Genomic DNA, 25,415 nt, shown 5'->3' with positions numbered 1-25,415 from the left:
TTATCAGTGCAGGCCTGTGGTCCACGTTGGGAATCAACCTGTCACCAACATCATTAATTCTCACGTAAGGAACATTATCAGGACTTAAATGATAAGAGTATTTGAAATGGAAACCCTGCAGATAATTATCACCCTTCTCTGTAGCAGCTATTGCTACCAAAATGTAATTATCAATCTTATTCATGGATCTCGTAACTGCTGCAACTGACCAAGTGGCTACTGCTGATTTGACAGCTTCATCAGCCAAACTGTTGCCAACTGCGTGCACTCCTACAGGCTGATGACCAAGAGTATGAATTACTTGTGTGAGGGCAGACGGTCTTTAAGATGTGCGACTCGAACCCAAAGCATTTTATGTTTAATTGCGCTGCCCTTAGAATCACGATAGTCATTTTGAGACCAAAAGAATAAGTTGTCATTGAAAGACTGAACACAGTAGTACGAATTGCTTACAATTTAAGTAGTCACTTTTGGATCTACAAATTCCAGAACCAGTACCAAAGCACGCAACTCGGCTAATTGTGCGGCACAGACACCTAGTGCCTGTGTATGGAGAATATTGGACTTGAACTCTCCGTTCACTATGGCACCAGCCACTATAGCACAGGCCGCCGAGTAAGAATGTTTAGACCCGGTTGCTGGTTGAGTTCAACCGTCAGTGTAACTGATACATTGGTACTGCTCATGTGGGCGCATTGACAGAGGAGGAGGATAAACAAATTCATACTACAAAAACTCCTGCATTCGCAATGAAGAGTCTAAAATAAATGTGACATCCGGAGAGGTCAACGATCTGGCCCACTGTATCGAACGGGGATGCAAGTCTTTGAGTTTGGTACACTTGCCTTTGTCTCCGCTTCAAGAGCGGGACATGGTGTTACAACCAAAATCCGTTTCCCTTGTGCCACTGCGCGTTCCTTTAGGATCGCCATCTGGACAGCTGTTAAAACTTTCTCAATATTGGAAAACCTCAATTCTGCTGAAGTGTACAAATGTGACTTGTAAGCAGTAGGCACTGTGTCTCCTTCATTAAATGTCAAGTACGTGAAACCCACATTGCCTGGGACTATTCTTACCACCAGGTTAGTATGATTATCACGAGTCAATAAAAATGTTGATTCAATAAGATCAGACTGCAAAGATTGCAGTATAGTGGAATGTTCCGGAAGCCAGCAGGACTTTGAAAAAGAGGGTTGTATCAAAGTATACAAGGGCGAGGCAAGATGGCGGCCGCATCGTTGGCTGTGTGAGTGGCTTGGGAGACGCGATCCCCAATGCAAGCCTCCCCGTGACTCTCCTAACCTGCATGTTACATTGTTTCGCTGTGTCCTGACCGGGTAATGCTGTGGCGGCACCTTCTTCGATCTTCAGCGTGCGGAGGAGCCGCGAGAGCCAGTGCGAGTTCGAGAGGCAGCCCGAGGCGTTTTGCTCTTCTTGCTCTGGTACAGCTGCGGTTCCGGTGGCGGAAGGTCTCCGAAGCAACAAGGCAGAAGGTCGCGAGCATAATGGCTCCTAAAGGGAGCAGAAAGGGTGTTAAGACCCGGGGAGCTGCTGCAGCGTCTACTATGCCGGTAATATCGACGCCTCCCTCCCGTATGGAAAGAGAGAGTGGACAGGTCGTTTCGAGAACGGTGGCGGACAGCCGACTGGTGGAGCGGGGGGGGACTGTTTCCTCCTCGCCTACGGACAGTGATGTGCAGAAAGGAGGTATGGTGCAGAAATAGCGAACGGTGCCTGCTATCTTTAAAAAATCAGCTGGGAAAGGCAAACCGGAGGAAAAGAAGCTTGCTGGCCAGGAGAAAGCAAACTCTGGGGGCAACAAAGTACCTGCAGCTGTATCCTTATCTGTGGAAGATCAGTTGTTTATTTCCCCTGAGAGTGAAACAACGTTGCTAACTGTGGATGCGTTTGGCAGCTTGGCTAGAAAGTGCAGGAATGAGGTGGGGGAAGATTGCGGAGCCACATCAGGGGCCAAAGGGATGGTTAGAGTGGCAGAATTACAAAGTAGTGACATTCACCAGCCTGAGGGGGAGTATCGAGATGAGGAGATAATGAATGATTTGGAGTCTGGAGATTCAGGGGGGAAATTTTATTCAATGTCTGATCCTTCTAACTCCTCGGAGAATGAAAGCATTGCAGGGGACTGGGTCGATGATAATAGCTTTCAGCGCGATGAGGAGGACTTAAGTTCTGAAGTATCTATTAACCAGGGGACTGTTCAGAAAATTCAAAGCTCTGATAGCCCTTTTGTGAATGAAAAGTCAGCCCCCACTGAACCTTTAGCATGGGACCGTTCATTTTCCCCTCAGGTGGAGACTCACAGCGATGCGGTCAATAGTTCTTTGGCGACGGTTAATCCAGTCAAACCAGCCCAAAGTGAAATTACTCTTAGTACAATTTATCAAGTGATAATGGCACATAGAGAAGAAACTAAAGCGGAAGGTTTGCGGACCCAGGCTGCGGTTCGCAAACTACAGAACACGGTAAGACGAGTTGCGAAGATATGCTCCGAAATATCGACTAGGATTGGGGAAGCAGAGGAGAGGATATCTGCTATGGAGGATCAAATAGTGCAGCAGAAGGCATCGATAATATCTTTGCAAAACTTAAGAGATGATACTAACTGGAAGTTAATTGATTTAGAGAACCGTTCCAGAAGGAATAACATACGTGTTTTGGGTATTCCAGAGGGACAGGAGGGGAAGGATGCTAGGCAATTTGTTATTGAGGTATTCTCTGAAGCATTTCCTGATCTTAAACAGTGGAACCTGGAGACAGAGATTCTAAGAGCACACAGATTTCCTTTTTTTCAAAGAGGTAGGGCAGGTGGGCCTAATGAAAAACCTAGGGCGATACTCATCTGTTTGAACAACTATCTGTTGAGAGAGGCATTGTATGACTTGGCCAGGCCAGACAGGAAGAGGACTGTTAAAGGCTGTGACTTTTTTGTCCATCCAGATTTTCGTCAGGCTACTGTTCAAAAGAGATGGAAGTTACGCCAATTGATTCCATCTTTTCAGGCCAAAGGGGCACAGGCCTTCCTGCTGAATCCTGCGAAGCTGAAAGTAATTCATAAGGAGAAGACTCCGTTTTTTGTGTCAGAAAATTTAGCAGAGGGATTTCTGAAGGCTATGTGATGATAACATATATTTAAGTTTGGTATAGGATCTCTTTCAGTATGCTATCTGTTTTAAAATGTCTTGAAATGTTTGTTTTTTGCGGGCTATGGGAGGGCCATGGGGGGGGTTTCGGGGCGTACGGTTTGAATCTACTATCCATCATTGAGGACTCAGTCCTTATGCCTCATTTGGGGGGAGAGGGTTGGGGAGGGGACAGTGGCGGGGGGGGAATGGGGGAGGTGAGGGGGGAAAGGCATGGAGGGGTGGCGGTGGCGGTTGGTGAGTAGAATGGTTATAGTACTTATGTGTTTGATGCAGGTTATACTGTGCTTGAGATTCTGTTTGGAGGGAGTGGAGGGCAGTCTAGAGTGCTCGATCGATTTTGCTGATCCAACTTGATAAAGAATATGGCTCGATTTTCTATTTGTTCGTGGAACATATGTGGTCTAAATGACAAAAGGAAAAGGGGGGTGATGGCTCAGATGCTGCAGATGCAGCGATATGATTTGTTATGTGTACAAGAAACACATATAGCGTGGAATAATCGAAAATGGCTTAATGATCTAGGCATGGAAATTTTAGGATGTACCAAACAAAGCTCTAATACTAGAGGTGTAGAAATTTTCATGAGATATGGGTTAGGGGTTTGTAGGCGGGTAAAAGAGGATGCTCTGGGACGTTGGATAATTGTTGAATTGGTTGTCAATGGTTTTCTATGTACAATTTGGTCAATTTATGGATCTAATTTGGATGATCCAGAGGTGCTATATCATTTAAGTGTTGAATTGGCGGCTTGGCCAGCCCCCTTAATTTTTTGTGGGGATTTTAATCTTCATTTGGAGGGGGACTTTGACATTACGGGAGTTAGTCCATACATGGGAAAAAAGGTCAAAGTTTTTAAAGCTATTAAGGGCTTAGTTAAAGAGTTCGGCCTTGTGGATGTATGGTTTGTCCAGAAGAGAAATGCCCCCGGCAATACTTTTTCCTCCGCCCCCCACAAGAAGCATGTCCGCCTAGATTTTATTTTTATTTCTGCGAATATGGTGGTAAATGCTAAGATAGAGATTATGCTGAGAATAATTTCAGACCACAATCCGTTGGCACTGGAACTTGATATAAGACCAAAGGCGCAATCAAAAGTATGGACGTTTGAGCGCAATCTCTTGTTAGATCCCGAATATTGTAAATTTATGTGTGAGTGGATCCCAGAATTTTTTTTAATTAATCGCGGTACGTCTTCAGATCCTATAGTATGGGATACATTCAAAGCTGGTGTGCGGGGAGCGACATTGAGTTATTCGTTAAATAAACGACGTAAATTACTTACAGAAATTAAGGAGGGGATGAAACAGCTTAGGCTCTTGGAAATTCGCTTTATGGGAGAGCTGACATACCAGCAAAATGCTGACGAAACTTTAAAGGCTATTGCCCTTTTGAAAATGAAAATTCATCAACATTTTATAACAAAGACTGCAGCGAAGCTGGCCATATACAGAGCTCAGGTTTATGAATCAGGGGAAGATGCCGGTAGAATATTAGCTAAGAGACTGCCGCAAAGGGAAATTCAGAATCGAATATGCAGGATACAGGCTCATTATGATAGGATACAGGACACGCCAGCCGAAGTCTTGAATGTCTTTTGTAGATTTTATACTGCTCTTTATACAGAGGGTGTAATAACCAATGTAGGAGGGCAAATGAAAGAATTTAGTAACAATATTGAAACCAATAAAGTCTCACAAGACCAAAATGCGGTATTGGCAGCAGATGTAACTTGGGAGGAGGTGGAGGCAGCAATACTATCATTAGCTAAGGGCAAAGCAGTTGGCTCGACGGTATTCCGTTGGAATTTTATAGAACTTTTCGTCAGGTGCTAATACCAGAACACATGAAATTATTTTGTGATGCCCAACGTGGTACAGCACCAGAATCATGGCGAAAAACTATGATCATTGTTTTTTTTAAAAAGGGTAAGACCGCGCTTTCCCCATCATCTTACAGGCCGATATCGCTGATCAACTCGGACAGCAAGATTTTTTCTAAAATTTTAGCTCTAGGTTTAGCGGCAATTATTACTCCTCTTGTTTCTGCTGTCCAGCATGGGATTATCCCTGGGCGGGATACCGCCAACCATGTAAGAAGGGTTATTGCCCTTCTGGATTGGGCCCAGGCAACAAACTCAATGCTAGGGGTGATCCTGTTGGATGCCGAAAAGGCGTTTGACAGGGTCTCCTGGCAATATATGTGGGAGGCTTTGCGCTGGAAGGGCTTCTGTGCGGAGTTCATACAACTGGTCAAGACTCTATATATAAATCCAGTGGCCACTATACGGATATCAGGGCTAGAATCTGAGGTATTTAACATAAAAAGGGGCACAAGGCAGGGGTGCCCGTGCTCCCCTCTTTTATTTGCTTTATACATTGATTTATTTTTGGAAAAGTTAAATTGCTACAAGGATATCAAAGCTATTAAATTTAGTGGTGTAGAATATAGAGCACTTGCCTATGCCGATAATATTATTATAGTATCTAGTGATATTGCAACAGCTCTTCCGGCAATAAAAGTGCTAGCGGCACAGTTTAGTCATTTTTCAGGGTATAAACTTAATATAGAAAAAATGCAGGTACTTTATTCTGGCAAGGACCCCCTGGCAGATGTAGTAGTAACACCTGAGGCAACATACCTGGGAATAATAATTAATCCTATTGTAGATAGAATTCTTGCCCCGAATATTCTCCCAGTTATTGGGAAGGTAAATGCAACATTGGAACGTCTGGATCATCTGCACCTCTTCCTCCATGGCAGATGCAATGTTTTAAAAATATTGGTTCTCCCCAAATTTTTGTATCTATTTAGAACAATCCCTTTAGAATTCCCTAATTCATGTTTTTTTAAATTGGAGAGGATGTGTTCTAGATTTTTGTGGGGATACCAAAGAACAAGAAGGGCCTATAAGAAAATGATCCTTCCAAGAAATCGGGGGGGGGGGGTATCCCACATTTTATAATGTATTATTGGGCTGCCATGATGCAGATTCTGGGGCCGCTGGTTGTGGGGAGCAAAACCTTCATCCCTCTTAGTCAGAGACAATCAATTTATGAATTCGGGTTGGGAAGTGATGTTAATGGCTGTCTAGTAACTATTGTAGAACCGAGCTATTATAAAAAAACAAGGTTTAAGATCTTGAAGGCAGCCTATAAAGTTTGGCAACAAATTAAACGGCTATACCACATTCCTAAATTAAACTCATATACTCCTTTTAAAGCCTCTGGGTTACTACCGGTAATTTTTCGGAGTTATATGGATGAACTTGGTGTAAATACAGGCAAACAATTTGTGAAAAGTGCGCTAATAGAGAAAATGAAGAGCAGAATATCGATAGGGCAGTACTATCAACAGTTGGTTGAAGTCCTCCCTGATGATTTGGAGGAATGTCAAAAGAAATGGGAACTCAAACTTGGTGTGGAGGAACTTAATATAAGTAAATCGTTGGAGCTTTCTAACAGTGTATTAATGACAGGAAAATTACGCAGTCAGCACTATATGACTATGTATGATTTATATTATTCACCGAGGAAGATATCTCTGTGGGGAGCAACAGCTTCTTCCTTCATTATTGAGCTCGTAACCCCAAAACAACACTGTGTACTCTGCAATGTGTGATTTCGCAAAGTTAAACTTGTAACTCGTTATCTGCAAACAATACTATGATTAAGGGTGGGTGCAGTGCTCCGCTCGGCCCACGGAGTGTGCGTAGTACTGCCCACTTCGTGCTGCGCAAACTAGGCATAGCAGGGGCAGACTACGCACACCCCGCGGCGGAGCAGAGTTGCCCGCCACCCGCCTCCCTCCCGCCCTCATTTTACAATTACTCAGAAACATTAGATAAAGAAAATTACTTACCTGAGCTGCCGCGTCCCGGGGCTCCATCTTGCTGCTTCCTGGATAACTTCTTCCTCACAAATGCGCATGCGCGGGCGCCCACGCATGCGCATTTCTCCCGAGATTCGTGAGGAAGAAGCTATCCAGGAAGCAGCAAGATGGAGCCCCGGGACGCGGCAGCTCAGGTAAGTAATTTTCTTTATCTAAGGTTTCTGAGTAATTGGAAAATGAGGGCGGGCGGCGCATAGTGGGGCTACGCGAAGTGTGCGGGTGGGCGTAGATTTGCCCCCACTCCGTAATGCTTCACATAGCCTCACTACGCCCACTACGCCCAGGGCTGACTATGATGCGATCCACGCGACAAAGATGAGGCCATAACTCGCCGTCTGTCAGATAAATGTCATCAACGTACGAGTAAGTGTCTTCGTCTATGCTGTCTAACAAAGAGACAATACGGGTGGCGAAAACACCTGGGCTATTTTTGTAGCCCATTGCCAAATGCGTAATTTTTTTTTGTTTTCCGCCCGCGTGAAGGTGGTCCATTGACTGCTTTCAGGGGATAGATTGTGCGTGTAAAAGCCGTTGGAAATGTCTAGTGTCGTCTTATATTTTTTACGAACAAGACTGTCGACTAACGCTGAACTATGGGTATTCTGCACTGCACAAGTCCGACAATATGAGTTCAAATGTCGGTAATCCAAAACCAAGCGGTACGACCCATCGGGTTTTGCTACTGTAAATAGAGGGTTATTCATTGGTGACACACATGTCTCAAGTACTCCCTGATAATCCAGTTGATCCAGAATATCTGCTACGGGAGCCTTTGCCTCCCGCCGGAGGGGATATTAGGGTTGTGGCTGTGGCATAGACGGTAACGGTATCTCATGCGGGGGAGCACCTTTATTCCAGCTCACCTGATTTCGGTACACAGCCGGTGCAAGCACCAAAGCCCAATCCACTGCAAAGCCTTTGCTTGCTCCTTGGATACGTTATGTGAAAAACTGGGGAGTATCACCTCCTCTGCACGGGGAGCGGCTAGAACAAAAGGCGGCGGCCAATCTTTTTCCACCAAAAGTATGTCATACGAAGAAGTTAGATTTTCCCCAAAAATCCCTTTTATTACATGTTGTATGTCACCTTCAATGTGAAGAACTATGTCATGTAATCCTTCAGCAGGAGCCACTCGGGTGTCAGCTGTTACAACTGTGGTGAAAGTTTCAGTTGCTGTCGCCTCCATAAATGGACGCAGTGCTTGCTGAACCACGGTAACTTCCGCTGCGCTGTCTAGCAGTGTTACTGCCCATGTTAAGTTCCGGAGTCAGGTTCTCACGTCTGTGGTATATCTCGCTGTTAAAGTGGCAACTTTCTTCTTCTGAAAAGGCGGGCGCTGACGAGGAAAATCGTCTTGTTTCCCTTTGCCGTCAGCCTGACGAGGCTGCTCACGTCCTTGCGGGGCACCTCGACCTCTGCCACGATCCTGGCGTTTCGCTCCACCGGCTTGTGAGCCCGATGTTGCCTGTGAAGAACGAGGAGAGTGCTGATCAGGACCCTGAAACCTGTCAGGAGACCTAATTCGCTCGCAGTCGCGCAAATCATAAGTGCGCTCAGAAGGTTCGGGAACCGGTGACGCTGCACGCAACCCCTGTGTCTGTTGTTGCCTCCCCTGTTTCTTATTTTTCCAATTCTTTTTAGGAAAATTGGGATGGTTGTCTTTAGCAGACTGAGCCGTCTGTGTCTGCTGTTGTGCTGGTACTCTAGCGAAAGGCTTAACTCCCAAACTATTGCGTCCAATTGTTCTATAAGCTTCTTCAATTTTTTGGGGTAATTCGCGGGGTTTCTCCTCATCCCGGAAAAAGGCGCAAAGCATTAGACACTTGAAAGTTAACTGCATCTCCCTTGGCATTCGCAAGGATCAGATCAGCAACTACGTCAATCACTCCGACCAACCTCATCCCTAACTCCACAGCCGCCTCCGGTCCGTGTTCATCCTGAAAACGCTTAATCACGGAGGGGAGCACAGTCATAGATGGTTTGCCGAAACATTTCGCATACACCGCCGCGAACACTTTACCCCAATTTTCACAATTAGTTACTTCGGGTATTAAGTCTTTCTGCAAACTAATAGTAAGAATCCTGTGTTTCTCCACAGGAGTTGCATTTGGAAATGCTGCTTCCAGCTGGTCAAATTTCTCCGCAAGCCAATAAGGTAAATCTTCCTTGTTCTGAGGACGTTTGCACATAACCAAATTAACCATAACTGAACTAATAGTCAGTCTAACAGGTCCAGCTGGTTGCGCAGCAACCCTAGGTGCTCCCACCTGAAGATTGCGTGAGACGTATTGTACTAGAGCCCTGTGCACCTCAATTAAGGAGGTGTGTAAGACGCGCAACTCGTCTACAGTGACTGCTAGATAACATGGATGTGGTGTGTACATGGCCAAAACTGGCCAAGTGGCCCCTGGAATTGACAAAGGGCCTAACCGGACCGGGGTCACGGTGTGGGGTAGGGCGCCATTAAACCAAATACGGTGTAGCCATGCAGAAATCGGAACCTCCAGAGTTGTATATGGCCGAAACGCTATAGGGGTTGCAGTGTGAGTGTAGGTATGGAACAAATTATCATCACCATCCACTGCTGGAAACGTAACCCATGAATAAAATACCTCAAAGTGCTGAGCCGCATCAGCTCCTACCACAAAAATGAGTGAGACACCCGGGTTGGGCACTCCATAAGCAGTCAAATGACGACGGAGGGCCCTGCGGCTATGTGCCGCAATATCTACCTCGGCCATATCAAGAAAAAAAGATAAACAACCTAATGAGTGGCTTCTCAAAGGGGAAGTAACTCAAAAAGAACTATAAAACCTTTTAATGTATCAAGCTTGAAGAAAAATCTATAAAACTATAAATATGGGTAGGTTATGCCGTCACAGCTCTTTACCGGAAAACAGAAGTGAGGGTATCATGGACAAGCACAAGTATTACTAAAGTGCCTCGTATTTTAGAACCAGACCAAACGGTGGTGCGCAATGTTGCAGGGATTCTGCACATATACAGAACTATGCGCAGGAAACTAGGATCTCAGTGTGTAGTGGTGTACCAAAATACCCACCTCGGTACCCAGATCCCCTATCCGACTAGCTATAGTGTCTCATTCATTCTCCGTGCTACAGCGAAGCTACCAATGATTAGACATCCTAGAACATGCTACTCCGTTCCTCTCAGGATACGTGGGAACAAGAACACTCTTTCGTTCAAACTCTCGTACTTGTCCACAACATGAGTAAATAGAGTCGAAGTATAGTTTAAAACATTTATTTTAACTAACGTGCCCGTCTCTGTTCAGTTTTGGATGGTGACAGCTGGGCTTTGTGTATTCCGTATATACAGCCACACACAAAGGGAGTTTAGGTGTGTCTTAATGGGCCTTCCTGGAAGATGGGAAGAAGGAGATGGGCACAGCCCCACACTTACACCTGAATAGGCTATGTCCTATGTCCTGTCCACACACAAAGGAGTTTTGTCGTTTTGGTCTTGTTTTATTTTTAAAATTATTCTTTATTTGCCTAACCTGGTGTGGAAACTTTTAGCAGTATTTTCACTGTGTTAGTGTTAAAGTGTTGCACAAATACTTTATTCATTGCCTCTTAAGTTAAGCTTGACTACTCTGTGCCAAGCTACCAGAGGGTGAGCACAGGATAATTTAGGGTCTGTTGTGACCTACCCTGACTAGGATTGTGGTTCCTGCTTTGTCAGCAAGAAACCCAATTTTTAACACTCACATCTTTCCCCTGCTGGGAAGTCTGAGCTCTCTTTTTCTGGACCCTCCCATAATTGGTCTTTCTGGACACCCTAGTTCTGACCCATTTGTCAGCTATCCTCCCCAGCTCTCTGGGAGAAGACAACTTGGTATCCACCAAATGCTTATGCTAATTCTCTGTGGTACAATTAGTCAAAATGTGTTCTTTCATAATTAAATTATATAGCCCATCGTAAGTGTCCACCTCATTGCCTCTTATCCAGCCTCCTAGTGCTATGACTGAAGAGTCAACAAAGTCCACCAATGCATTGTTTTTACCTTTATGGGTGCCCCTAAGCCTCAATCTGTATTCCTCTGTGGTGAGTCATAATCCTTCTATAAAGGTCTCCTTCATATGCTGATAGGATTCAACCACTTCCTCATTAAGGGTCAGAAGTCTGTCTCTGACCCTCACTGAGAATAACTCCCACAGTAGAAAGCCCCAGTGCTGGTGACCTATCCTCCTTATTTTGTAGGCCCTCTCAAAAGCTGTAAACCATTTGCTAATATCATCACCATCACTAAACTTTGGACAATCCCTTCGGGGACCTTTGGGTCAAAGGTTTCCTGGTTTTTCCCTATTACAGCTGCTCCCATCATTATCTTTGGACTTCAAGCCCATATTGACATCTCATTCTTCAAGGGCTAGTCTCCTTTCCTTTAGTTCAAACTTCTTCTCCTCAAGGTTTATTACTACCTTACCAGTAGGGAATCTGCTAGAGTGACTTCTGTAACTTCCTACTGGGTAAGGGGCTCTGGGAAAGGCTGGAGAGTTTTGATCTTCACCTTCTTTCCAATCATCTTCACTCTGGGATAGGGCACCATCCTCGACCTCTTCAGGGTTGTCTTCTGAGGAATAGCCCTACATCTCCAGTCTGTTCGGGGGCATGGGTTTGAATCCCACCACTGTAGTGAGGCTGGGTGGGCTTCACTATGCAATAATCTAACTAAACCCCAAAATGGTCCATGGATTCACAATAATAAATCCTTATCTTAGTCCTGGTAGTGTGGCAAAGAGCAATCAGGCTTTACTAGAGGAGTATGTGGTAAGCATTTCAGAGTACCAACATGGACCCAAATTGAAAGAAATCTGACACCAATTTATAAACATAAAGCAGATTTTTATATAAATTTGGACACCAAAACAAAGACAATTGGATAAGTATAACCGGAGTTATGGATTTTAGAAAGAAAAATAAATCAGTGCAAATTAATACTGCAAAACGTTAGCATTGCGGTCAATGCTAAAAAGCACTAGTAGCAATCCGTTACTTGCAGGCTTTTTATTAAGCAAATCAGGCTACTGTACTCCAAACCGAAGGCAAGATTGCGAGCGAGTGGGTTGATATCGGGCCCATTCAACATTACACGAGGCACCAGACGGAGGTGCCCTTTGTCGCCCCTCCTGTTTGCCTCTGCTATGGAGCCCCTCACACAAGAATCAGGAAACATCATGAAACACGTGGGTTAGACTTCACGACTAGAGACTTAGGTGTCCATTAGTATGTCGGGCGGATCGCCACCGCCCATATGGCGGTGACGATCCGCCCGACATATTCTCCCGCCCGCATGCAAATTTCCCCCCACATATTACCATGGCAGGGGGGACCCCGGCGGACGGAAAGACCATCCGCCGGTTTTCCGCTCGGTCGATGAGTCGACCGGGCGGAAAAGCCGATAATATGGTGGCGGTGTCTGGTAGACACCGCCATATATATTAGAATACATGCGGGGACATGCCTTTCCGTGGCGGCGTTGAAGGCATGCGGTTCTCAACATTGGGGGCCCGTAGCGGGTCCCCAGGGATTCTGGGGGGTGGGGGGTGCACATGGGGGGTCCCTGTGGTGTCCCCCTGCATTTGATAGTACAACGTGGCAGGCACCACGCGGTGCCTGTCACATTGTACTGTCAAATGCACAACTTGCATTTCTGGCATTGCGGCGGCCGCAATGTTAGAAATGCGGGATGCGCCCGCCAGTGTGCCGGGCGCATCCTAATGGGATGTGCGGGACCGCCGCATGCATTGCTGGCAGTCCCATTTCCCGGGGGGAAGCGGACGGACCCTCTTAATTATATCTTTATATGCTGATGGCATCAAATTATATTTAAGAGACCCGGCTAGCGTGGATTTTTATCGCTGAGATAGCGTGCTATTAGCAATGCTTATCTCAAAAGCGATAAAAATCCTAGCGCTAACTGCCTAACGTGAGATTATCGCTGGAAACCCAGCGATAATCTCACGAAATGTGGCGTTAGCTTGTTGATAGGGACTCACAAACTTAGCCATGATATCCACCTTCCATAGGATATCATGGCTAAGTACTTTTTTGCCGCTATGCTTCATAGCGTGGGGCTTGATGATAGGAGAAATGTCGCTTAGCGACATTTCTCCTGTCATGTTAGGTCAGGAACGCCCACTTTGCATCTCATTAGAGATACAAAGCTGGGCGTTAAGATTTTGTGCGCTGAAGCAAGGTTTCACGCGTTAGCGTGCCCTTGCTAATTAGGCGATAAAATTATCGCCGCCTTCCAGCCGAAAACGGGCACAAAAGCGGCGATAACTTTCTATCACCGCCTTGTTGATATGCCCCTCAGTTTGGAGGTCTCTCAGGCGTACACATCTACTGGGCTAAATCTACCTTACTGCCACTCACACACTCGATGGTTCCCTTTAAGCCAGATTATCCAATCCAATGGGCATCGGGACCAGTCCGATACCTAGGGATACAGCTGAGTATCAGTATACAGGAGCTTTAGGACATGAACTTTGGTCGCACAATTTCATGGTTAGAGGGGAAAATTGTAATTTGGTCAAAGCTTCCAATTTCACTGGCTGGTTGCATTGCGATTGCCAAGATGATAGTATTGCCTAAATTATTATATATATTTGTCTATTTGCCGTTACAACTAATCAAGTCTTTTTTGAAAGCCCTTAGATCATTAATGATTTCACTGGCATGGGTGGGGGAACAGCCATGCATGTCGTGGGAGGTACTGACGCTCCTGTTAGCTCAGGGTGGATTGGGCGCACCAGACTTAGCCCTATATGCTTTCTGCGCACAGGCGCAATACCTACACCATTGTATGTTTCCACCCCCTTTTCAACCTCATGTGGCAGTTGAAGCCGACAGCGTGGCCTCTGTACCACTAACGGTAGCTCTAAATCAACCCTATGGATGGCAACACACTACCTTAAACACAGCGGAAACGCTGCGCTGGACTTGGAACAGGCTCCGTAACCGCGTGGATCAATCGATATAATATGCACCGTCTATTATACTTGCCCAAAATCCACAGCTGCCAATACTGGGAGATGGGGCAAACCTACGTGTGCGCACAACCTGGGCTGGGCCACATTTGCTGACCTATACCTGAATTATATCTTTATGAACCCTCCTAAAGATCTCGATGGGAACTCATTGCTGACCTATACCCGAATTATATCTTTATGAACCCTCCTACAGATCTCGATGGGAACTCCAGATTCTCTGATTTATTGTTATCAGAGGTGCATGTCGCAAACTACATGACACATTTCCGTCCCCCCAGTCACTCTCCCAGTCTTAGAATCAATGGTCTCCAACCCATCTCCTAATAAACTTATCACAAGGCTTTACAACTCCATGCAACGCACATCCCCGGTAACACAGCCAAAGGCCCTAGAGGGTTGGAATTCTCATCGGGAGGACCCTATACTAGAGGACCAATGGCAGTTCTGTTGTGGGCAATTAAAGATGCTTTCCCCCAACTAAAAATTGAGTCTCATAAATTTTAAATACTTGCATCGCATCTATAGAACCCCCCACAGCTCAACGCATGGGACTCCGCTCTGATGCAAACTGCTGGATATGCAAGACTCCAAATGCTACGTTTCTCCACATGGCCTGGAGTTGTCCCGTAATGGAGGAATTTTGGAGGGAGGTGTTTCAAAAGATAAATGAGAAACTGGAGATCCCATCACCTACCATAGGACTTTTAGGGTATGTCAAGGATGCCCCAATTGGATGCAGCAAGTTACTAGCTATGCTCCTATTGCTTGCAAAGTATAGAGTCGCAATGCACTGGGGCAAGCATACCTCCCCCGTCATCAAGACATGGATTCTAGATGTTACATTTTGTCAAGAACGATTAAATACATACTGGGAGTTATTGCCACTAGTATCTAGGCCCAGAGATATTTGGGGATTCCTGACTTGGATGACTGTTTTTAATTCAGCTCAAGAACAAGCTGCAACACTTACCCATGAACCCAATCAAAGTACCGAATAATAGTTAACTTGGCACCCTACGACATGTTCACTGTGACTACACTGTGGTATATCTCACAAAAGGTTATCATATTCTGAAATGCCGCGTAACTGCTGTCCGTACAACAATGCCTTGTTTTATCTCTATGTGCTATGATATATAATTTCAACATGTGACCAAGCTAGGTAGGCTACCTGGTCTGTATTGTATATGTCAGTCATCCCTAAGGAAGGCTTCTTGAGCCCAGGAGGAAGGGTGCACTATATTTAAGGTCTGGACATATAAGTGCAAGCGTATAAGCCTCTATATTAGCGTCTTGCCATTAAGGGATACTATAAGTGATCGGCATTCCATAGATAACATGGGCTGGCACCCAGGCACCCTGGAGGTTGCAACTCCATTATGGTACTGCCAAAATATGTCATGTTTGGTATCAAACAACTTGCCTCATCACCCCTGACATAATTACAGTGTCAGAGTTTATGTGGCAAGCACACAGGTGGCTATCATAAAGGTTGCCCACCTGGTTTCCCCAACATTTCATGTGCCCTGGCTGACAGCCCGCAACTGCTGCCGCCAAGACAGGAATCTGACACATGGATAAGCTGCGTGAACTCTCCCAGGAGTCAGAGAAAATGACCTGGCCAGGAAGGAGGTGACACCTCCCTCCCTGACAGGATGGCTAGGAAGTAGAACATCAAGGCAGTGAGCTTCAAAGCTTACACCGCCTATGATATGCATCCAGGCTGACTTCCAAAGGAGAAAATAGCCACCCCCTGACCCCAGGCACATTTGCACCTGGTCCGGCGGAAATAATATGTAGTCGGGAGGTGCACACCCCCAGAATGCCCATTAGATGAAACATTCTCTAGCCATGGCTCCGGAGTCATCCAGTGATTGGAGCCCTGTCACCTGCATCACCGTGCTTGCATATTTTTTATAATGCCTTGCAGCACTGGGTGTGAGTGCACTCTAAATCAGACTTCACAAGTATGTTCTGCCAGCTCCCACAAAATGTCCAGCAAATGAGTCATCTGCTGCTCTGCCTCTGGTACTATGTTCCTGAACTTGCTCATCTGAAAACAAGGCAGCATATCTTCCAGTGAGTTCTTAACCCCAGGGACGTGTCTTGCCTTTATGTCGAGGTCCCCTCCATTTGTAACGTCACCATTTACCTTATAAACCTCAGTATTTTGGGGCATCTGGCTGCCCTAATGTTTATTGCATGCACCACCCCTTGATTGTGAGACCAGAGAGTGAGTTTCATGTCTCTCAGTTTTTCCCGCCAGACCGTCAGTGCCACCACAATGGGGAGCAACTCAAGGAAGGTGATGTTCTTTGTGACATTCAATTCTTCCCACCTCTTGGGCCATTGCCCCATGCCCTTCCTAATATTGCTCCAAAGCCTTGGTACCTGCTGCATCTGTGAAAAGGGCTATTTGCATGGCAGTCCCCCATCCTTCTCTCCATGTTAGGAGCCACTGAAGTCCAGTAATGAGTGCCACATGGCCACGTCACATTTTACCCTTGCCCTGAGCCTAGTGCGATGATGCTGCTCCTGTGATCCATCAGTTAGCAAGGTCAGGCGTCTTGCAAAAACTCGTCCTGCTGGTATAACTCTAGCTCCAAAGTTTAGCTTTCCTATTAACCTTTGGAGTCCCCAGAGTGTAGCCATTTCTTTGCTGTACATAACCGCTAACTTCTTTCTCATCTTGTGGAGCTTGTCCTCTAGTATCCTGAATGTGCCTGCTATGGAGTCCCAATCAATCCCAAGAAACACCAATTTTGTTGCAGGGCTCACCGTCTTGTCTGCTGCTAGTGGAATATCTTGCTCTAAAGCTAGTTACTGGAATGCCTTCAGCGCGCCAATGCACTTCCCTGACCCTGCCTGTCCCTCGAACAGGAAGTCATCATGGTAGAGTAGCTTGCATTCCTCCAGGTGTAATTTTTGCTGGGCCCATTCTAAAAATATGCTGAACTGCTTGAAATATGAGCAGGCCTTCGTCTGTTGCAAGACTCTCTCCCTTCTGTATGGGCCTTTCTCCTGTGAGCCAGGTTGAGTCGCCCCAGGGGCTGTCCCCGACTCACTCACTCTCCTGCAGTGCTGCCACCCCTTGTTGGCTCACCAGCACTCTTGCAGGACCAATCAACTGTCCCTGGCCGGCCTCCTTGCTTAATAGGTGCCCGGCGGCCCCCATGGAGTGTCCTTGCGGCCCTTCTCCGCTCTCCCCTTTTGCCACTGATTTCAATTGCGGATGCAAATACCTGGTGGTCCAATGTGGCCCTCTCGTTTGTCCGGGGCAGTTATCACTGGCTCGGGGTGCTGGCCCACTTATTAATCCTTCTGGTTTCTTTTCTAGCTGAGCGCTTACTCCTGGCTGTAGGTTGCAGTGAGGACTCTGTCCCTTTAAGGTTCCGTGTCTTCAGGCGATCTGCTTGTGGGGAGTTCTTAGGCGGTGCAACGCATTATCCTAGGCTGCGGCAGTGAGTGGTGCAGGTTTCCCCGATGAGCCCAGCCGCTGCTGCGTTGGCAGCGATGACCAGCACCAGCTAACTTCTCCTCTGTTCGCTGCTGGGCTCCTGATTGCACCGTCACAGGGTGAGGAGGAAGTTCGTTGCACTTCATGGTCCCGCTGATAATTTTCCTTCCATTTGGATAGCACATTACTCCTTGAATTGACCCTAATCAAGGGGCAGCAACCCTTATAACCCTTCTCCCGCCCCAGCCTGTTTTACAATGGTGCTCCCCCATAGAAGGGTTCAAAACATCACCGGGCCCCAGAATGGCCCAAAGTTTCTCGCCCTTCTTGTCGCACTTTTTTAGCGCCCCAAATCACTGAATGGGATGGGGGGGATATCCCCCTTTCTACTTGGCTCTATGGAAACAAAAACTGTTTTTTACAGGCCCCTGGCTGCTGTTAATGCACTGGCCCTTCATGCCCTGTTCGTGGGCTGCCTCTGCTACAAAGCTGGGAGTTCAGAAAATCTTCCCTTGATCTCTCTTTCCAAGCCCATTGGCAGCCTGTTACCTGTAAAATGTTGTTTCTGGATTTGCTTGCTGAAGAAACATCGAATCTAAGGAGCTGCAGGCAGTGTGGAAGGCAACTGGCTCCATATCGGAGCTTTCTCAGCCCTTCAAAAGCAGAAAGAAACTCTTCAAAATCTCTCTGTAATCACACAGGAATGTAAGCACTTCAAACTTCCCTGAGTAGGACAGGTCCAATGGGAAGTGTCTCAAGAGCGGCTTCTCCAGAGGAACTGGCGTTTTTTTCTCAAGCTAAAGGCACATGTAGGAAAGTGCCATTTTGTATGGTCACCGCCACACACCTTTTTCCCACATGCTGATGGTAATGACACTCAAAGTGCACTGGAGCTTGCTGTCCAGGCCCCAGGACTCTCTCCCTAAAACTGATACATGTGAATTGGTAATCCCAATTGGAAAGGACATTAACCCCCTTATAAGTCCCTGGTAAATGGTACCAGTGGTACCCAAGGCATTGGAGTTAAAGGGGTCACCAGTGAAGCACTGTTTGTGTCACCCTGAGTGACCTAAATAAACAGATGGCAGCAGTCTTGCCATTGCAGACTGCAGGAGCAGTGCAAACTGCTCGAACTTGACTGTGCTCTCACCATGTATGACAAGGTCATAGCACTATTTTTAATATATGTCAGTCTGTATTGTAGAGCCTATGAATGTTTCTGCCACTTTCAGTGGCAGAATAGAGGTTTCTGGGAAGAAAAGGTGACACACACCCCGAATGTGGTCACCTCAATGGATGTTAGAAGCTGGGGCTAGTAGCCCATTAGATACTTGCACCCACAACCCTAAGACCCCTAAATCTAGGATTTAAGGGTCACTCTTGGCACCAGAACCTCAGTTCTGATTCAGTCAGTCAAACAAGCTTTATTTGATTTCATGAATGAACCATAAAAGTGTTACAGACATTATAAAAAAATCACACAAACATCAGCATCACAGTTAGTACAATTCATTTAAAATTATATTATCATTTTGTTTAAAACAGTTGTCCCTTAAATTATTCTTTAAAATAAATGACTGCAAAATGCTATGTTAAAAAGACTTTAAAACACAAACTCTCCCTCTTACCTCTTTCTAATTGTAATCGCTCCTTTAATAAAATTGGGGACACAGTGACAGATATCAGGAGAATCCAGAGAAAGAAGAAACCTAAAACTTTCTGTATAAGAAACGGGGTGATGAGCCCTCAATAAATGTAACTGAAATCTGTCTCTCTCTGTTTTATATGTGGCACAAAACAAGGTAAAGTGCAGAGTGCTTTGTTTTGGAATGTTATTACATGGGCACAATGGAAGATTTGCATTGCTGCAGGAAGACAACCAGAAAAATGAATTAAGGACAAGCAAAACCTAGTCAGATAAAATATATGTTGCGGATTTGTAAAGAAAATAAGATAAGGTTGAGGTTCCGTTACTAGCTCACTCACAGTCAGATGACTGAAAGAACTCTGCTAATTCAGCAACTGTAAATGCTTTGCACTCGCTCTATTTCCATAAGCTGTTTTAATAAAAGATTTTGCTTGCTGAGGCAATTAGAAGGATTAAAATAAAAATCAGCTAGGTTCAATTCCTGAAATGTACATTTAAGATAACTAAACCAGGGAATTGGATCAATATTGGATAAAAGAAGACACTCTAGAATAATAGACCTTGTAAATTCTAATTCTGTGCTAGGCCAGATCTTTGCCCATAGCAATAAGGAAGCCAAACGATGCATGTCTTCAATGTGTCCTAATCCCAATTCATGATGGCAGAAGGACATAGGTGAACCTTTGGGTACTGATAAAAGCCTTTGTATAAAAGTATTCTCTACCACCTGAAGATTGGAGCAGTTACTGTAGCCCCAAACTCCTGCCCCATAAGAAGCATTTGTAAGGTATTTTGCTTTATATAAGGTAATCATCTCTCTGGTAGTCTGTATAGTTCTTAGTACGACTAGGGGATCCCAAGAAAGCTGGGAATTAAAAACAATTCCCAAGTAGGAGAAGCTTGGAAACTTTCTAAACCATCATTTCCTGTACCTTAAATATTTTGGACTTGGTTCTCTTGGGACCGCACTCCAAGATATATGATTTTGATATAGTTCACCTTTAAGTCCACAGAGTCCATGAAAACTCCAAAGGCATCCAGGCTTTTCAATAAATTATTTGCTGTCCTAGCTATTAGGACAGCTTTGTAACCATATCATAATGTAGGGATAAAATCACGCCCAACTTTGGGACAGTCAAGTTTTTCCGTCAACAAGTGAGACACTGTGCCATTCATGTAAATAAGAAACAAAAAAAGGGGCCAAAATACAGCCTTGCTGAACTGTTTTCATTGATGGTATGGAGTTTGTTTTCTCAACATGTGGGCCATACCTAATCTTCACTATGGTCTCAGAGTGTAATCTGTGTAATAAGGTGACGAGTCCTAAGTCTTCACTCCCATGTTGTCCATAATGAGCCACAACTTGTCCCCATTGACATTGTCAAAAGCACTTGATAGGTCCATCATGTGCTCCTCGTCCTCAGTACCACCCCTTCTGCATGGGACAGCACCTGGTGGCCGACGGTCCTCGGAAGCCCACCTACCCCCTCAGACCATGCCAAGAACCTCAGCATCGTACTCGACTCATCACTCACCATGAACCGACAGGTCAACACCGTCACCTCCAGCTGCTTTAACACCCTCCGCATTCTCCGCAAGACCTTCAAGTGGATCCCCCCGAGTCAAGGAAGACAGTCACCCACACACTCATCACCAGCAGACTGGACTATGGAAACGCACTCTACGCCAGCATCAACAAGTCCCTACTCTGCAAACTCCAGACAATACAGAACACCGCCGCCAGACTTGACCTCGGCATCCCCCGACACGAACATATCAGCCAACACTTACGAATTCTCCACTGGCTCCCCGTGGAGAAAAGATTCACTTTCTAAATCCTGACTCACGTCTACAAATGCCTATACAACAACGGACCCAAATACCTCAACGACAGAATCAACTTTCACGTACCCAAAAGAAACCTCCAATCTTCCAACCTCGCACTGTCCGAAACCCCGCACATCCACAGAGCCAGAGCAGGCGGAAGATCCTTCCCTCACATTGCAGCCAAGACCTGTAACGAGCTACCGGCAGACATCAGACTCGCTCCCTCCCTGAACACCTTCAGGAAGACCCTCAAGACCTGGCTCTTTGGATAAACAGATCTGCGGACACTCCCCCACAGCGCCTTGAGACCCTCACGGGTGAGTAGCGCGCTTGCAATTCCCCGATTGATTAATTGATTGAGATCCATGAAGGCAGGATATAAAGAGCTCTTCATGGACCTAGAGTGCTTACTTACACTTAGGGACAAATTGAGGCATTGCTCTGTGGTGCCCAATCCTCGCCGAAAACCGTACTAGACCCTTGACAATGCATGATCATCGGCTGCCCATTCCTATAATCGAGCCAGAAGGACTGTTCCTAAAACCTTTATGGTAGAGTTAATCAATGAAATCGGTCTGTAACAGGCCTTGTCGTTTTTGTCCCCCTTTTTAAAAACCGTAACCACTATCACCTCACTCCAAGAACCAGGCAAAGGCCCAAAAATAGAACCTCTAAGAACATTTGTTAGTAGTGGGGTCCAGACACTTGTATTGTCCTTAAACAAATCTAAGGGCACCCCATCTGGACCAGGCACTTTAAGGTGAATGCCCTGAGTAATAGCATTTTCCACCTCTTTTACTGAAATATCCTCTCTAAAAAGAGACAATTCTCCCGCTTTTACAGCCCCTACTGGTTCATGGATATCTAAAAATATATGTTATTTGAAGGGTTAAATAAATGAGTAAAGTGAGCCTCCCAGACTTCTCCTAATATCACAGATTATATTTTTTGAAAGGCATTTTCAGAAAAAACTGGTTGGTTTACAACCTCCCAAAACTTCCTCATGTCCTTGAGGGACCTTACTGCAACTAGGTCCGTTCATGCTACTGTCCTCAAATCCTGTTTGCTCTGGCCGATCGTAGCCATATATTTCTTCCTGAGAGCCTTAACTAACATTCTGTCTCGGGGAATAGTTTGTAAAGCACCTTTTTTTTTTTTTTTAAATAATTTGTTTATTGACATTTAGAAAAAGGTACATAGGGTCAATGTACAAATATATGTTGCCGTATATCACATTAAAGGGCATTGATCATAACATAACAATAACAACAAAACCAAAGAGGACACAGGTGCAATGCATAGAGGACCGCAGGTACTGCCCAGTGTGCCGCTTGTATTCCTACTCATTCAGGATAGGAGAGTAACGATGACCGCGCAACACGGGATGCCAGCGGTGGGGATCAAAGTGGTGGGCAGGTGGCGCCCCAACGCTTACAAAACTTGCGTGACGCCCTGTTTTTTGTGACTACGCATGGCCCGCGCAACCTGACAGTTGTTATTGTTGCCTTGACTGGGGTCCAGCTCAGGACAGCTTGGGTGGTCGGTCATTCATTTATCCACCGGATGCAGGAATAGTGGATCTGCAGCGGCCAGGCAAGCCATCCAGATGTCACCAACATAAGATGGTGGGGCACCCCAGAGATGTGAAAGGAGGGCAGCTGGGGGTAACCCAGGGCAAGCTACAGGCAACAGCCGCGCAATATCTGGATATTCTAATAATACACATGGCATATGGATAGGGCTGACAGAAACTGCAGGGGCTTTTGGCAGCACCACCGTCATGTGATAGGAAATCCTCCCCATGCAGAAATGTTGTGGGGCATATCGAATGGGGTATTGAATAACTTGAGGAGGAAACTTAACATCGCAGTCAGCAAGTTCTGCAAGGCGAATGGCTTTGAGAGTATGAAGCACAGTCTGATCAACCCGAGGTGACCGAAATTGTACACTGGAGATGAAGTGCATCTCTCAGATGAAGGCATCGAGGTGTTCTGAGCGATTTGCTGGCAGCCATGACATTGGTGGGATGATCCTTAAAAAAAGGAAAAAACAAAGATCAAAACCCCGCACATGGAGGGAGCCACCTGGACGTGAGCCCCACAGGCGGCATGGTGGTGAAAAGAGGAGCAAGGGCTGGTAAAGAAGGCACATCGGCAGGGCGGTGTACCGGATGAAGGCCACTTACCTGGGGATACCTTACAGCTGGGTAAGTTGGCCGACAGGGTGGAGTACGCACAACACGGCACTAGCAGCCCAGACCCGCCGGACAGCAGGGTACAAATGGACAGGCAAGGTAGCGGGTTGAGTCTAACACCAGTGAGAGGCTACCTCCCCACGCAGTCAGACTTTTGAAGAGTTTCTTTTTGCCTCTTCTGAAACTTTTTATAGCAGGTTTGAGGGCAGGAAAGGGATTACGACAGACCAAACAATCTCCCTTTCTATATGGCTCTGGGCTAGCTGGTCTGTCTCGGTCCCAATCCTGCCCCCAAACCTGCTAGAAAAAGTTTGGGAAGGTGGCTCGAAAATACTTTGTCCATGGAGACCCAGGCTACTGAACTTTCTGCCTTTTGTTTTGGAATTCTGCATATGTTGCGCAAGAGCCTGCCTTTGCTTTGTTAGCCCTCGGAGGAGTCTGGTAGTCCAGGCTCTGATTCTTTCCCGCCTGAACTACGGCAACTCGCTGTACCTGGGTGCTCCCAAGGCAGTTATTCAAAAACTACAAGTTATGCAAAATGCTGCTGCATTGTATGCTATTTGGGATCTCTACGTATACGTCAGGCAGACAGGGTATGAGAGAGCTCCATTGGCTGTTTGTTGCCCGAACAATTGAATTTAAATCTCTGTGTACGGTATACAGAGCCCTCAATGCACGTGGTCCCCCTATTTCCCACCAACTTGTTACCTCCTACTTCCCCAAAAGGCTTCTTAGATCCACCAATTTACACCTGGCCTCTGTCCCCACAATTAGAAGAACTAGAAGTGGAGGACGGTCTTTTTGTTCTAATGAGGCCAAGCTCTGGAATGCTCTTCCCATGGCTATTCAACCTGTGTTTTCTGAAAATCCCTTAAGACTCTGCTTTTGAAGAATTTAGGTGACTCCTTTGCTCTCTGTTGAGTGGTTTTCTTTCTCTGTTAGCGCTGGGATGCCTACTGGTCGCCATGCGCTCTATAAATCCCCTAGCATAGCATTCTGAAGGGCTCAGACATGGACACACACACAAAAGAGAAGTAGGAGTATATAGACACACGCTGATGTACTCAGTGGCACGTGCTTGGTATTTTAAAACTGCCTTCACCCACAATTTGTGGCATGCTTCATCATAGGGCTTGCTAAACAACACCCCCGTGCTGACCAACACCTGGGACCTGGGGTGGAGAAACAGGGCGGGGGAAGATAATACAAATACAATTGTAGGGATTCAGAAAAGATATAAGTGCATAAGATAGAATCTAAAACTGTCTCAGGAATATACGCCTATATATTTTATTCCTGGATTTCCCGGTCAGGATTAAAATAAATATAGGATGGTGGTGTTGGGGATTTTTAGTAGCCCCTCACCCCTCCTAACTGCATATTTGTCAACATGTTTCAGCCATTTGAATGTAGCCCATACAAGTGTGTTTACGGCTTTCGTCAGGATCTAAGAGCCCCTATATTCCCTTTCTTTCCTACCGTTCTTTAGTAGGTTGAGGATAGACCCACTATGGTCTGGGGCTGCTTAAACACATTGCAGTAGTACAGAGTTTCACAATCGTTGAAGCTCGAAAAGGCGCAGGAGCAATGCCGGCTCCCTGTAATCAAACTTTCGTCAAGGTGAGGCCACCGTCCCTGCACTTCCCTCTGTGCACCGTGTGGGCTCAGATATGGAGTCTGCTGCCTTCTACTCTCTGCCTGTAGCTCCTTAGATTCGATGTTCCTTGAGCAGAAAATCCCAGAAACAACATTCTACAGGTAACAGGCCGCCAATGGGCTTGGAAAGAGATATTGTGGGAAGATGTTCTGACAACATATAATCGTATCTTAAGTGTTAAAGCACAGAGCTCTGTACAGGAACACTCTCACACGACATGGAGTGGAAATTTAAGGCTTAGTAGACTCTGGATGACGATGAGTTCTGTGCACTTTCACCTCGTAGCAGCCACGGCCTGTGCAGGTAAGAGAGGTGGGGGACAACGACGAGGGAAAGTTAATTATTTATTTAATTTTCCCTTGTGGTTGTCTGTCAAATGCCCACCCCAACCTGGCCTCACCGCTCTTACCTGAACAGGCCACGGCTGACTCGTAGACAGAAATGTGGGTCTTTTCAAATTAGTTGACTGTACTACTTATGAGACATTGTGTACAGCTCACCGAATAGGAATGATTCAAGCATTTGAATCTCTATGCAAGATCTAATGCTGGAAAATAATGT

At 45.9% G+C, this 25,415-nt stretch overlaps 1 protein-coding gene across 1 annotated transcript in view; it reads right to left on the bottom strand.

Annotated features, from left to right (window-relative positions):
• PKD2L2 (polycystin 2 like 2, transient receptor potential cation channel) overlaps positions 1–25,415 on the bottom strand; it is a 1,478,337-nt gene that overhangs the window by 20,800 nt on the left and 1,432,122 nt on the right. The gene's annotated exons all lie outside the window — the stretch shown is intronic.

The sequence above is a fragment of the Triturus cristatus genome, chromosome 7 (assembly GCF_964204655.1).
Source record: "Triturus cristatus chromosome 7, aTriCri1.1, whole genome shotgun sequence".
Lineage (NCBI taxonomy): Eukaryota > Metazoa > Chordata > Amphibia > Caudata > Salamandridae > Triturus > Triturus cristatus.
Note: the sequence above shows the minus strand (reverse complement) of the source record. Positions and strands in the feature narration are given on the sequence as shown.